This window comes from Mauremys reevesii, linkage group 20 (assembly GCF_016161935.1).
Source record: "Mauremys reevesii isolate NIE-2019 linkage group 20, ASM1616193v1, whole genome shotgun sequence".
Lineage (NCBI taxonomy): Eukaryota > Metazoa > Chordata > Testudines > Geoemydidae > Mauremys > Mauremys reevesii.
The window spans coordinates 9,407,732-9,423,306 of record NC_052642.1 but is presented as its reverse complement, the minus strand read 5'-3'; positions in this window follow the sequence as shown (position 1 = coordinate 9,423,306).

Below are 15,575 nucleotides of genomic sequence, written 5' to 3'. Positions count from 1 at the left end.
CTCAGCCTGTATCGATACTTAACTGCTTTTGTAAGAACATGCCAGGCCGGTGGAATTGTTAAGGACAAATAATCGTCTATACTGATCCCCAAAATTTCAGTAAAGATTTCCAGGTCTTCACTGGTTTGGGCAATGAACTAGGATAAATATAAGCAAGCTGTGCTGCTAAGGTTTCAAATTTCTCCAGATCATACCGTGTAAAGTTTAGGGACCTAGAGAAGCATGACAATATCAATCACGAGGAGTTTATGCATAAAATGTGTGATTATATGGAAAATATGGGCAAAAACTAAAGGGGCAGAAGGGGATTATGAGAAATAAATCAACCTATTTGCCCAGGAACATTTCTTTAACGCTTGTTCAGATGAAATCAGAGCTGCACGATGGGAAAAGCATCCTGACCTAGTGAGGGTGGCTGCGCAGGCTGCCGATTTGCATTGCGGATTGAAAGAAACCCCCAAAGGGAAGGAGAGAGGCCCAGATTTGTTCACGGGAGGAAGCCAAAGCCAAAAAAAACCCCAAACAGGTACCCCCCAAGTAACCCAGTTACAAACCTCTGGCCTAGGACGTAGGCCCAAGGAAATGCCTGTACTGAGCATATGAGGAGATAGCTGCCTCAAGCTCAAGTCCCATCCAGGTTAACACAGCTATGGCGACCTCAGGACCTAATGGGGGTGTTTGTAAACTTCGTAAGGTCTGAACCTATGGAGGTGGACAAGACGTTCATTGAAGATGCCCAGGTTGATGGCAGGATATGCTATTCCTGGAGAGGTACAGCTGTGCAGACTGCACTGGTTAAAAGGGAGATGGGCAGAGAGTCTGACATACTCCCAGGGGAAAAATGTCAGACTCCTCTTTATGGGAACTTGTGAAGTCACAGCATAGGCAAAGTTGGAATGGAAGGGGGCAACATATGCTCTTACCGTGGGAATGTGGGATGGTATCCCTGCAGACTCTGGCTGGAAACGACATCGTATCTGTGCCAGGGGAAAGTGTGCATCCCAGAAGCCCTTTTGCCTGGCCCAGCGGAGGATGAGAGAGAGAGAGGGGACAGGAAAACCCCTTTGCTGGGCAGAGACACATTCCCAGAGCCAGGGTGCACCAGCTACTCTTAGTGAAGCAGCCCTGCAAAGAGCTTTTGTTAAGGGTCAGGACACAGACACTTCCCTAGAGATCATTAAGGAAGCAGTGCATAGCACCACCCCTGCAGAGGATAATAGGGAAGAGGGTAGGATATTTAAGGAAGCCCCAAGGGAAAAGAACAAGGGCCCCCGGGGAGCCCTACAAACAACACCTAATCCCCCAAAAGCACAGGGCAGCGTTACTATGGGTAGCTAATGACTGCCATTCACTGGCCATCCAGGAGTAGAGACACATTTGAAATGCTTCAGAGGAATTTTTATTGGCCCACTATAATCCTGGACAGAAAGGAATATTGTAAGTCCTGTGACCTGTGCCAAAAGAGGAAAAAGACGGGAAATCTCTGCAAAGCCCGTTGCAACCATTGCCTCTAATTGAGCTGGTCAGAGATTCACGGGAAGGTAACATTGACTCAGAAGGGGAACCAGTGACTGAATTCATAATCCATAATGGAGCTGGCACAGCATACTCTTGAAAAGAGCCAAACTGTACAAAAAGCATGACATGGCAAAAGGCATGTGAAAGAGCCTTTGATATGGGTGATTTGGTATTGCCGTTAGCCCCTGTAAAAAAGCATAAAATACAGGACTCAAGGTCCCTTCGAGGTGGGAGAGAGACTACATGAACTCATGTACCAGGTACAGAAACCCTATGGCCAGGGCTTACCCCAAACTGTCCATAGGAACAGACTGAAAGTTTACTGTAACAGAGAGGCTCTGGTAAACATAATACGCTGTGCAGATGAGGACCACAAAGTATCCTGTGGTCTGCACCTCTCTCAGTTTATGGAGACCTCTGTCAGTGGTTTCAGTGACTCAGCCGAACCCCACACAGTCTGTAGGTAACACAAACAAAATGAACCCCTTCCAGGGTAGACAGACCAACAGAGACCTATCGCAAGGCCTCTCTGTCTTTAAGCAGTCTCACAGTCTTTACACAGTCCTGGCCCTGGTATCGAGATGTTGCTCCCTCCCTGGAGGCAACGGTTTTGCCCTCTCTGGGCCTTTATGGCCCCCGCTCTCCGACTGGGCCACTAATAATTCAGATCCCCTTCCAGGGTTGTGTCAAAGTCCAACATTCAGGCCGCTTCCCCAGTGGCTAATGGTGGAGAATCTGGGCCCACCCACTACTCCGTGTCCCAGCCCAAGGAACCTACGAATAGCAGCCACCCGCTGCATCCCTTTGATTACTCACGATGCTGCTACATTTCCCTGTGTCACTTCCCTGCAGCCCCTCCACATATGCTTCACCCTTACCGAGGAGCATACAGCAAGTCCCAACAGCCAGCCAGGAGCTCCCGCTTGCTCCCCTGGTCCCTGCCAGCAACTGCTCAGTCTGTGGTTCTGCAGTCCCCTCAGCTCATGAGGAACACCATGCACACTCCTCCAGCTCCAGGCAGCAATGGACGCTGGTCTCCACTGCAGCTCCTTTTATACACCTGATGCCTCCAGCAGGGGACCTCTGAGTCTGCTACTCCCTGCCACAGAAGGCCTAACCCCAATAGAAAAAAGAGTCATGGCTGCGTTACAAAGCCAAAAGGTGTTTTCTAACAAACCTGGTCTCACTCACCGTGGAGACCATCACACTAACAGCAAGGAGCCATGCCCAGTAACTAGAGAGTTTACAGGAATACAGGCAGGGAGTCAGTACGGTTCTGTCAGAGACGGGGAGAAGTTCTGCTTCCAGGGTACCCCATAGCCTTAAAGGGCTCGAGGAAACTGCATATGAAATGTCTTTAACACACTAACAGATCTTGTATGACCAGCCTGTTGGTTAAGACGGAACGCCTCCAAGGTAAAGGATTTCAGAGGAGGCTGGTAGATCCAGATTCAGTTACACAGGTGTAAAACAGGGGTATCTCCACTGAAGTCACACTGGATTTACATCTGTGTAAAAATGCAGATTAGAATCTGACCCATCTTGTATAAGGGCAAAGAGCCCCTTGTGGTAGGTGCTAGGCAGACCCTTAGTGCAGTCCATTTATGGACAGAACTGAAGGGGGAAGGTCACTCAGTAAAATCAGTTATTACCAATTCTTCACCCATCAGTCTAAGGGGAGCCTCCCTAGGATCTGCTTCAGATCTCCCACACACTGATCTGGCCCAGTCACATAGCACATCCCATCCCACCCACACAGTCTCATTGATGTTGATGTATATTTATTTACAACAACATGAGAACTACGCAACTAAGGAGTAGGAATGAGCAATGCTCTTCAGAGTCAGAGGCAGGGGTGGAGTCTATGTCAAAAAGGAAACAGGAAAGGGATGGAAAGTGTCAATGAGTTTGATCAAGAAATAGGCTCAGTCTGCAAAATTCAACTCTGGGTCTAGATCTGGCTGTCTGACACCCCCAAAGTGCATGTGGGGAGAGGGAGGCTGGATCCACAAGGGCAGAAATTCTGGGTTCAGATTTTGAACCACTTCTCAAAGCTCAGGCGTACTTAGATTGGAAATTAAAGCCTATTCTCCGGTCTGAACATACAAATCACTTGGGAGAATTATCTGATGTTAAATCCATCACAGCTGAGATTTTTCATTTCCTCAAATGCCTGGGACTAGCCCTGTGGGTCACAACATTCAAAGCACAGCTGAACCTGTGTCTGAAGGACTGACATGAATTCCTTGCCTTGAACATTCATGATAATTACCTTCTCACGAAATTTAAGCGATTATTGGATGACGTACCCAAATCGGGTGTGTGTGTGGGGGTTTAGTCTCCTTTGTTCTCCCACCGAAGGGTTGGTCCTTTTTATTTTAATCTGGGTTTAGCACCTAATGGACAAAAATTGAAGTGGAAAGAAGATAGAGCAAGAGAAGAGATGAGTGTGGGTAGGTGGTGAGAGTATGTGGAAGTAGGCAGGTGAGCAGGGATAAGGAAAGAGGTGAAGCGTGGAGGGGATGAGACGGGATAGGAGGAGAATGGAGAGGTGACAAACGGAGGAGAGAAGACCCTCTTTTCTGTTCTTTCCAGTCTTCTCTTCCTATCCCTTCTCTTCTGAAAAATCACCTTCTTCAATTCTACTCGTTTCACCTGCTCTCCTCCTCCTCCAGAAAGGGTAATTTTATAAAGAAAGGGGGAGGGATAGCTCAGTGGTTTGAGCATTGGCCTGCTAAACCCAGGGTTGTGAATTCAATCCTTGAGGAGGCCACTTAGTGATTTGGGCCAAAAATTGGTCCTGCTAGTGAAGGCACGGGGCTGGACTCAATGACCTTTCGAGGTCCCTTCCAGTTCTAGGAGATTGGTATATCTCCAATTATTACCTTTTTAATTACCTTTATTACTTAAAACACATACACACACGCAATGGCTCATGACGCTGCAGCTGGGAGCTGTAATGTTTGGGGCCCGTTAGCTTAGGAAACGCTAGCATTTTGATCTAGAAGGGCAGATTTGGGTCTCCAACAAACAGCTGCGCTGAGCTGAAATTCCATGGGCTCTAAGCTATGGGAGACCCTCAGTGCCAGGAAGGACTAATGAAAGTGGGAGATTTCTACTGGCTTGAGGGGATTTCCATGTGATCTGAGCGCAATGGGTCCATGTGATTCCCAGCACAGGGATAATCCTGCAGGTCCTCCTCACACCTGGCTATTGTTCTCAGGCTTGGGGAAGGGGTGAGAGAGGACAATGCAGGTTCATGGGATAGAGCAGCTGTTTCCAGCCCTGCTGGACTGTGAGGTATCAGATCTCAAAACAATTTGCAGAGGGGGGGGAGAAAGCTATTTTCAGCTAGCATTGGAGGTTCCTCAGTATTAATAATCATCACTCTCACCCTCCAAGAACAGGCTGAGTCACCGTCCTAATGCAGCCTGGCTTTCCTGGTGGGAGGGATGTGAAAACATAGTTCCATTAACATTGCAACAGCCTCCGAAAGTTACGCAGCCTACAGAGGGCACGATGCAGCAAAAAGATTTCAGAGGCATTCGTCTAGAAATACTGCCACTGGTCAGCAAAACTGCCACTCCAAACAATGCACCTGACCACACCACGGCTGCTGTTAGAGGTAAGAATGAGATGTTCAGGCTTTTCCCTCTGGCAGTTTAAAGGAGGTCAGGTTACTCTGAAGAAAAGCAGGAGTTTGCTGTCTTTAGCCTGGATTAGATTTCAGTGGGCTTTGGATCGGGCTAAGTCAATCATAGAATATCAGGGTTGGAAGAGACCTCAGGAGGTTCTAGTCCCACCCCCTGCTCAAAGCAGGTCCAATCCCCAACTAAATCATCCCAGCCAGGGCTTTGTCAAGACGGGCCTTAAAACCCCCTAAGGATGGAGATTCCACCACCTCCCTAGGCCCATTCTAGTGCTTCACCACCCTCCTAGTGAAATAGTTTTTACTAATATCCAACCTAAACCTTCCCCACTGCAACTTGAGACCCTTGCTTCTTGTTCTGTCATCTGCCACCACTGAGAACAGTCTAGCTCCATCCTCTTTGGAACCCTCACCCTTTCAGGTAGTTGAAGGCTGCTATCAAATCCCCCCTCACTCCTCTCTTCTGCAGACTAAATAACCCCAGTTCCCTCAGCCTCTCCGCGTAAGTCATGTGCCCCAGCCCCCTAATCATTTCCGTTGCCCTCCGCTGGACTCTCTCCAATTTGTCCACATCCCTTCTGTAGTGGGGGGACCAAAACTGGATGCTGTACTCCAGATGTGGCCTCACCAGTGCCAAATAGAGGGGAATAATCACTTCCCTCAATTTGCTGACAATGCTCCTACTAATACTACCCAATATGCTGTTAGCCTTCTTGGCTACAAGGGCACACTGCTGACTCATATGCAGCTTCTCTTGAACTGTAATCCCCAGGTCCTTTTCTGCAGAACTGTTGCTTAATCAGTCGGTCCCCAGCCTGTAGCAGTGCATGGGATTCTTCCTTCTTAAGTGCAGGCCTCTGCACTTGTCCTTGTTGTCCTTCTCTCAGCCCAAACCAGCAAAGCAAAACAATCCCCTCCCTTCCTTGGGAAGAGCTCCAAAATCCTCCCATGGACCGAGGCCACTGGACTCACATGAGAAACCCTGCCCTGAACACGCAGCATTCACATGCCCAAGCCACGGGCTGTGCCTTCTTCTGGCTGCAGTTGAGAATTCCCCTTTTCTTTCTGTTCTCTCTGCAAGCACCTGAGGGTTTCATTTCTGACTGAGAGATTTCATTCACAATTGGCCTAAACAACGGCAGCCACTTCCCTGGTTCCGCTGTCTGGAAACCAGGTCACCTGCAGTGATGCTGGATCTTTCTTGGCCTTCAGTAGAAGATTCTTCAGTTTTGTAAAGACATTTCTGTCTTTAAGCATTTCCTGTCACCTAATTTAAATATGTTGGCCAATCTCTTGACTTCAAGGTAAATTATAGCTTCTCAGTAGGCTTTTTATGGCCCCAACACAGCCCAAGTGAACCTTGTACTCCAGAATCATATAATTCAATGGGGGGGAAGTGTGTTTGTCCCACAGGGAACAACCCTATGTAAACTACAAAGCAGTGCTTTGTCCAGACCAGCTTTAGGTGGCACACCAAACAAGCCACAATACGAGATGCCTGCTTTAGCCAGATCCCTGACCTGATATACAAGTTAATGGCTGGGGTTTCGTAACTCAGGCTGAAGGAAAATATTTCTGGTTTGGGGAAGAAATCAAAGACCACAGCAGGCTTTATGTCAAGGTAAGAGGGGGTGAGGAGCTGAGTGGAACGAGGGAGCAGAGGTTCTCAGTGAAGGATGCTAGCAGAAGGCCATGAAAGCAAATCCTTAGAGTGGGTAGCTAAAAGGGATTTTATTGGGATTCTCCTGAGACTGATATTTTTCCCAAAGCTCAAGGGAGTTTGACCCAGGCCTCTCTCTAGTCTCTGGTTCACAACCTTTCCCATGTGGCGTCAGCAGGGCCTTAGGAATTTTCTATCTAGAAATGGTACTTTTCTGGCCCCCAGCTCCGTAGCCTCCAAGCACCTCACAATCTTCAATGTCTTCAGCCTCACAACATCCCTTGGAGGCAGGGCAGTGTTCTTCTCCCTGTTACAGGTGGGGAATGGAGGTGCAGACAGGCTCGTTGACTTACCCAAGGTCACACAGGGAGCCTGTGGCAAAGCAGAGCATTAAAGGCAAGTCCCCATCCTTCCTCTCAGTTTTCCACATGCAAATCTATTACTATGTGTACAGCGGTAGTACCTAGGAACACCAGTCCTGGGCCCCACTGATCTAAGCCCCGCACAGAATCCCCACCCCAGATGGCTCACGAGCTACACTTCAAATAGGGTGCCATAAGTAAATGAGCAGGGGTGGGTTGGGAGGATGAGGTAACAATAAAGTCTGTAACAGTCTGTCTTTTCTCTCCAGCTGTCCACAGATGAAACAACCGCAGTCCTGCAGCCATTTTTTTTCACCACGTGGGAAAGAATAATGGGGACTGTTCTGGGTGAAGGATAAATAACATCCCTCAGTCCTGCTCCCCTCCATATCCATGTGATATTTTATGCAGGCTCTAGAACTGGGGAGGGTGCTTCAGTGCGAGTCTGTGCACAACTTCTTCCTGCGCTTCCTTTCCCTGGGGCTAGGGATGAGCACAGGCCAGAGGGATCCCACCAAAGGGGAAAGGTCCAAAAGGCTCAGCTGCTCTCAAAAAGCCCCCTGCTGAAACCTACCCACCTCCTCGGGCTGCAGCGCAAGCAAAAAGCAGAAGCAACACCAAGAACCCTCCTTGCCCCGGGGGTTTCAAAGCTGCACCCCATTTATGCGGGACCTCGGAGCCATCCCATATGTCCTCTGACAGGAACAGGGCTCGGGCTGACTCCAGTGGCAAAGCACAGGGCCACCAGAGGGATGACTCTGTTTTACATTTTAATTTGGCTTCAGCAAACTTACAGCCTCAGAGAAAGGGGAACTGGGAGCAGACGGGTTCGATACCAGGCCTGCGCTGACATGCTAGAGAGAGAACATGATGTGTGTGTGCTGTGTCCCCAGAAACGCCCCACCTGGCTAAGGCAGGGCATCCCAGAGGAGTGCCAAGAAACAGGGCCAGTGCCAGGAACGGGCTACACAGGCGGTGATCGAGGGCACAGAGTTTTTAGGGGGAGCTCCTGCCCAGACCTTTCCTCCCACACCAGCTAAACGAGCCTGACGCTTTAAGGGCATCTCCATCTCACCCTTGGGAGGTGCCCCTAAAAACGTCAGCCATGGATCTAGCCAGCCTTGCCACACCCTCGCTCCAATCCCCACCCACTAGATACTGCCGCGGTTTAATACCAACATCCCGTGGCAGTGGCCATCCCTGCCAAGAAAACCTGTATATGCCACCCGGACCAGCCTGGATTTCAGAGGAATCCCCTGTGCTCCGCTCACAATGCCAGACTTGTAGCCAGTCCAGTTCTCTTCCCTCCTCCCACCTCTGTGCCCTTTTCCAGGCAGCACCCTACACACAGGATGAACTCCCAATGCCAGTTCAGTTGGCCACCTGCCTCTCGTTCAGAGATCTCTTCCCCAAGTGCACTCTGCTGCCCCTCAAGCAGCGAGCGCAAAACCATCAGGGTAAAACCCCCGACAGTTATTCTGTCTATCTGGGGTGGGGTGGGGGTGTGTGCACTTACATGGCCCCCATTATTGCAGTACCCAAGCGCCTCACAAACTTTAATGCGTTTATCCTCACACTACTTCATGAGGCAGGGCAGTGCTATCATCCCCATTTTAGAGATGGGGAACTGAGGTACAAAGAGACTAAGTGACATGCCCAAGGTCACACAGGGAGTCTGTGGCAGGGGACTGAACCTAGGTTTCCCAAGGTCCCAAGCTAATCCCCAACCATTCTTCCTCTCTGGCCCGATTCCTGCCACCTGAAGCCTTGGTCCCACAGAACGTGGCAGGGGAGTAGGCACCTGCACCCACATGCAGTCTCCCTGACTTTAGCGAGTCTCACAGTGTGGGTTGGGTTTCAGTATCGGGGCCTACATTTCTCTCTGCTGGATTTCCCCATGCACCCTCTCTTCTAATACAAGTTCTTTGGGGGGCAGGGACTGGCTTTATGGCTCTCTTGTACAGCACTGAGCACAACAAACGAAAAATAAAACCTTGGGATTATTCACCTGGGTCCAAAGCAGCCTGGAAAGTGGAGGAGGATTGCAACACAGGGCCTGCTTGGGGCTCAGACATTGGGGAAGGTTACGAGGCACGTCCATCCTGTTCCCTCACCAACCACAAGCTGAGGCAGGAAGCGAGGAGCACGTAGCTGATGGCTCTGCATGCCTCCCCGGCTTTTGTGAGAAGAAACAATGAGGGACCGGTTTCCAAGGAACTTGTGACAGCGGTGGTAGCAATAGTCATTTACTTCTAGTTCACTACACCCACCCTCAAGCAATGGGTGAGCTAACTGCCCCATATCTGGCAGCGGCTGAAGGGGGACACTATCAGGACTGGCTGCCTGCAAATCTGATAGATTGTAGCTGCAAAGTGACAAAAGCCTGTGGTTTTGGTAGTCTTGCTTATCATTTGCTACCTGACAGCCTGCTGGGGTAGCAGTAGAGTTTATGAGGCAACTTTATGGTGGGAAGGGGGGGGGGAGGTGTCACTCCACTGACACCCTAGCTACATTTGGCCCTATACCATTTGCAGGCCTCCAGTCCCTGAAGGGAAACAACAAAAAGCCCTCAGCAGCACTGCTCTTCTACCTGGGGGGAGGGAGGGGCGGGAGGAGGAGTTTACAGGCACTCCAGCTGATGTGTCTCCTTTTCCGCGCTGGGTTCTCTCCCCTCTCCCATACTAGAGCACCCTCTAACTTCAAGAGTGCCATGAAGGGGGCTGGAAGAAATGATGCAAGGACCTGAAGGTAACCACCCCACACAACAGCCATAGCTAAACAGGGTCTCTCCAGGCCGGACCAGGATCTCTTAAAATGAAGTTCTAAGCCAGGCTGAGCAGGCCCTGGCCTGGTAGTGGGCAGCAGAGAAGAGCTGACGGGCTCTCTCTCTCTCTCTCTCTCTTCGCAAAGTGGCAGGAGCATTCTGAGCGGAGTGGCCCTGGCTTTGGAATTCACTCCTAACGCTTGCGCCAGAGCTCCAGCCTTGAAAACTGGCTGCAAGACGCAGGTCCATTGAGGCTGGCATTTTAACAGGCGGGGGATTCACAGTGGGGGGGCAAGAAGGGGTCTAGTTTTGGAGCCCAAAGACTGGCCAGTGGTAACATTTGATTGAAATCTTTGCATTAACGCCTATTTTATAACAGTGGGTGTGCTGAGCAGCATCAGTACTGAGCAGATACTTCATAGCATGGAGCCAGTTGTGTTTCTTTCCCCATTTCTGGGTTGTAATACAGAAAACTGAAGGAAATGGCCAACCAAATAGGGTTTCCTGCCATGACCTTGCTTGTTTAGAGCTCCGGAAGGAGGTGGATGAGCGCTTCTGTCCTTCAAGGGAACCACCCCACGTACCAACCACTCCTGCCTTCTAGCCCGCATGTATATATGACAGTGATACCAATACATTTAACTAGCCTCTCACCTCCCCGTTGCCCCACAGCAAAGAAAGAAGCTGCTTCCTTCCCTGATATCCTCCCCCCCCACACACTCAAAGGTCTGTGGTACCTGATGAAATGTTGGCAGCAGAACGGCGTCTCTCCCCGTTGCCTCAGCGAGTCCAGCTCTGTAGGCCAGGCACCTGCTGCCAGCAGGCCCCAGCTGGAGCCAATTTAGAATCTCAGGTGTGACAGTCAGCAGCCAAGTAGAACTCAGACAATGAGGGTACCGCTGCTGCACAACACAATGAATATTTATCACCTTGCATCAAATGTGAATCATCATAACCCATGTCCCCCAAGCCCAGTACTTTAGGGATCCACATATAAATAAGCCGCCTGATTTATCACAAGTAGGTAGGCAATGGTTGTAAATATAGCCCCCCCTAGGCTACCAGAAGACCTGAGTTTCAGGACTTGGGGGATGTTCATAAAGCCATCCACGCCAGCAGTTGCTAGGGCTGTCTCATTATGTATGGTACATAATGTTTGTGTATTATTTTCCAGTTGAAAGCAATGTAACAGTGTAAATCAGGGGTCTCAAACTCAATATACCTTAGAACCAGTGCCCGTCCTCAAATCCTCCCAGCGGGCCAATAATGTCACTCATGCCACCCAGAACCCGCTCCCCCAAACTCTGCCCCACACTTGCCTAAGGCTCTGGGAGGGAGTTTGGGTGGGGGTGTGTGGTCAAGGGGGAGGGGGTGCAGGCTCTGGGAGGGAGTTTGGGGCAGGGAGGGGGTGTGTGGGAAAGGGGTGGGGGTAGAAGGTTGCAGTGCTTACCTGGGGCTCCTAGGCAGGGCGGGCCGGGGGGGCCTCTGTGCTCTACTGCCCCCAGGCACCGCCCCCACAATGTCCTATTGGCTGCAGGGGTGCTCGGGGCAGGAGCAGTGGGCTGAAGCACAGCCCCGGCCCCAGGCCACAGGGAGGGGCCGGCAGACATGTGGAGTGAACAGGCAGGAATCTGCTCAGCTCCACTGCACTGCTGGTGGTGGGCGCGGCCCCAAGCCATTTAAAAATCACTCTGGCAACATGCCGGGGGGTGGGGGGGAGCACCCAAGGGTGGCAGGTGGGGCCAAGGGAGAGACCTGGCCCCAAAATTGCTGGAGCCCTGCGGACCACATTGGGGAGGTTCTCAGGATGCAGATGGCCCACGGGCCAGCAGCTTGAGACCCCTGGTGCAAATGAAGCCTGAGATAATGAGAACAGATAGGATCCAGTAGAATCATGTATTGAACAAGCCTACCAAATACACAGAATATCAGGGTTGGAAGGGATCTCAGGTGGTCATCTAGTCCAACCCCCTGCTCAAAGCAGGACCAATCCCCATCTTGAGATGCAGAACAAAAATAGGGGAGGATGGAAGCAAAGGGTAAAGGAAGAGAATACCAAAGAGAAGGTACTTTCAGTAGACACAGTCCTGGCATTGTAAATGGGGAGTTCACACTTTGGTCTCGTCTGCATTACAGAAACATGCACTGGTATAAACACATCATCACTATAATTACCTGGGTGCAAATGCCTAATGCAGACAGAGGGCACCTTATGAAATGGAACCACAATGCTAAATCTGGGTATGTCGCACTGATGCAGTTCATCTAAAATTGGCACCACTGGCTCAAGTGCTCGCTCCTAGTAGCCAGGGCCTCAGGTTCTAATATCAAGCGACTCCCCCGGATGTTAGCTGCCAGGGTGGTGAGCAGGGTGAGAGAGGTCATCTTATGTAATAATGTGCCAGATCCCTCAGCTTTAGAAATCAGACCCCCCTCATTGAATTACACTCACAAATGATCAGAAGCTCAGCTTCCAATTTACAACGTTTCCAGCCCTCATTGTTGCAGAGGAAAACTTGAAAACATGATCCCTGAACACCACAACACAAACCAACACCAAACGGAATTCTTAAGATCTTTAAGCCAATCTTGTGATTTTAGGGAGTTTAACTCGTGATTTTTGAGCACTGGGAGTTGTCAATACTGAGCCACCAGAGACTGGCGCAGAGGTATGTACACATCAGCCTGCCTCCGTGAAAGGCAGATAACTGCGTTCTGTACTGCTAGCTGGGATGGCACCTTTATTATCTGGTTGCCACAAACCCGAGTACAGCTGCAGCTTCTTGCTGAATTTCAAGGGTATCCCTATAGGGCGTGCACGGCAGCAGTCTAACCTGGTGTGGTAAAGATGTAGGTAACTGGGTTTCTTAGTGTTACTTTAAGAAGGGGCCTTCTTCCAAAGCATGCGACACACAATTTTACAACTATGCAATATTTCAAACATTCAACTTTATCCACCATTTTCACTGTATTATTTGATTTGATTTCTACTCTGTTAATAGCGGGTATTCTCATCATACTTAGAAACTAAAAGCATTTTTTCTACTGAAAACTGCTTTTGTATAATTGCAGCCTAAGTCCATGCCAAATTTAAATTGAATTGCAGAAAGTCACTGTGTGACTGGAAATTATTTAGTACCTTCCTTCCTGTTTCCCCACACTTTTAGCATGAGGCAAGAAATGAAACTAGACTTCTGGCTCTAATTGAGGCAAGATGCTTCTATAATGGGACATGAAACATACCCTCACTACTTCTTCATTTGCCTCTCTGGCGCATGAGCAGTAGTTGCTTTAAGTTGCAAAAAGATAGGAAGCAATGTAATTTGAGTAGAGCAAGTTTTCAAGGGAGTGACGATTCAGGCTGAAAAATAAACCGAACTAGTAATACAGTACGTAAGCAGACAGGCTATAGTTTTCAAACATAGGTGCAGAAAGGCACCTAAAGTGACCTAATTTTTACAGCTCCCAAGCACCCACAACTCCCATTAACTTCAGAGTTTTACATACTTCAGTGGAGACTACAGTGCTCACCAACTCTGACCAATCAGAAGGCTTATTTAGGCGCCTTTGTTTGAATTGTTTGCTCATAGGTTCTGAAGTCCATGTTAAGCATATTCATTTGAAATTAACAGCGCTAATTAAGAAGGTATTGGCAATATCTAGAAGGGGGGGGTTCAGACATAGTGCAGAATATTTTCACTTTATGTTTCCCCTTTCAGCCTTCAGTTATCTTGGGTCTGGGATCTGTCATAAGTGCTACACAGGCAGAAATACTTACCTCGGCTATGCAACTGGCACTATGGCTGACAGCTTCCAACTGTATGGCCCCTTACTACAATTACAACCATCAGCTTTTGCCTATGCATGGACACAGACATTTAATATTCTGGACAATTAATGACGTTATTAAAGACTGAATGCTGGAGCTTTAAAATCTTGTAGGATTAGACTTAGCTTCCCTTCTGTACTGATCCATCTGTAACAAGTGCTGAAACGTCTGGAAATTAAAGGAGTATGAAACTCTGCTCTTGTCTGGTCCAAAGGCAATTTCTGTTTCTGTTCTTTAAGTTAAGGTAAAAACCTAATTCAGTCCAGAATCACAGTGGCTTTGCTTATTTCACAGATGGCTCTAACGGCTGATGAAAAATTGTCAAAATGTGGTGGGTGCCTTTCCTGCTGTCAACCAAAAGTGATGAGACAATGAGAAAATGAAATGGAGTGGCTGGTGCTCAGTTTTGTATCTGGGAATAAGCTCCAGGGATAGACATGAACCCAGCAGCTGAATTGTACTCCAGTTAGCACTGAGCATTAACTGACACCTAGTGGCTAAGCATGATTGCAAATAAAATCCATGCAATGTTTTGAAGGTTAATTTCTCTTTCTAGAATTTTGAACCCTTAGACCATCAGGAACAAGACTCTTGTTTAGGTGAAAAGGACTCCCCTCAGGAGGAGATGGAAATATTAAAGTGCGAGGCAGACTGTTCAGTATTTGTCTTCTATAAAAATGTTCAGGATGCAGACAAGCATTTTAGAGCATGATCTTCCCTCAGACCCAAAAAGTCACATACCTCGTTGGAAATGATCGATTTTCCACACGTGCTATCACACTTTCAGATGTTGACCTATTATAACATTATATATGGTGGATTTATATGCAATATCTGGATAGTACAAATTCATGCAATTACTTTGTCAGTATGATTTCTCTCTTGTATGTGACTCGCACCTATTTGAAACAACCGAAGTGATCCTGTCCCTTTGACAGAGCAGTGTTGAAGACTGAATGATGTGTACAGACTTTCATACAGAGCTGCCATAAGCCATCATACGGACAGATGCAATGCACATAATGCCAACTATTGCATCGGTTTTCCTTTTCAGTTCTTGTGTTGGAAGAGCATAAATTTCCCAAGTCTCCACAGCAAGCTGGATATAAATTCTGCAGTTTCCGTGTTATCTGATTTTTTAAGTTCTATTGATTTTGTGCCACTCCCACATTTTGAGTATTCACTCTTATATAGATTATTCCATTAGCAATATATAAAAATGCATTGCTGAGAAAAGCTGGAAGGCTTAGTAGCTGTGGAGAGGGTAGTTTAGATTTTTGGCATGCAGGAGGCAGCTGAGGCATGCACAAGGGATGCACCACTTCTCTCCTTCTTAGAGGCAGAGGCAGCGTTGACTCAAAATTTTTGAGTGGTACTTAAACTAGCTCCCCATTCCAGCAACCCTTTAGCAACATCTGCCACACAAATGGCCGGTGTCCCAATATCTAGCACTTCAAACCATTATGTAGAAGTACGTTAACTGAACACTTCTATTATAATGATCGGCACTGAAATACTTAATGGTTAAATTCTGAAATGACATCACATCAGAGGGTTCAGAGTTAACACACAAATCTAGCAGAATGGGGCAGTTCACATGCATCTGACTACAGTCCATCTACAGAATCAGGAAGGCAGCACATACATCAATTTCAATTGGATTCACATCTGGAAGGCTCTCTTTGCAACTACAAGAATTAGTAACGTAGAGTGGTCTTTTCAAAGGGGCTCAGCATGAACCTAACTCTGCTCCCATTGAAGTCAATGGTAGAACTTGCATTCATTTCACTGGG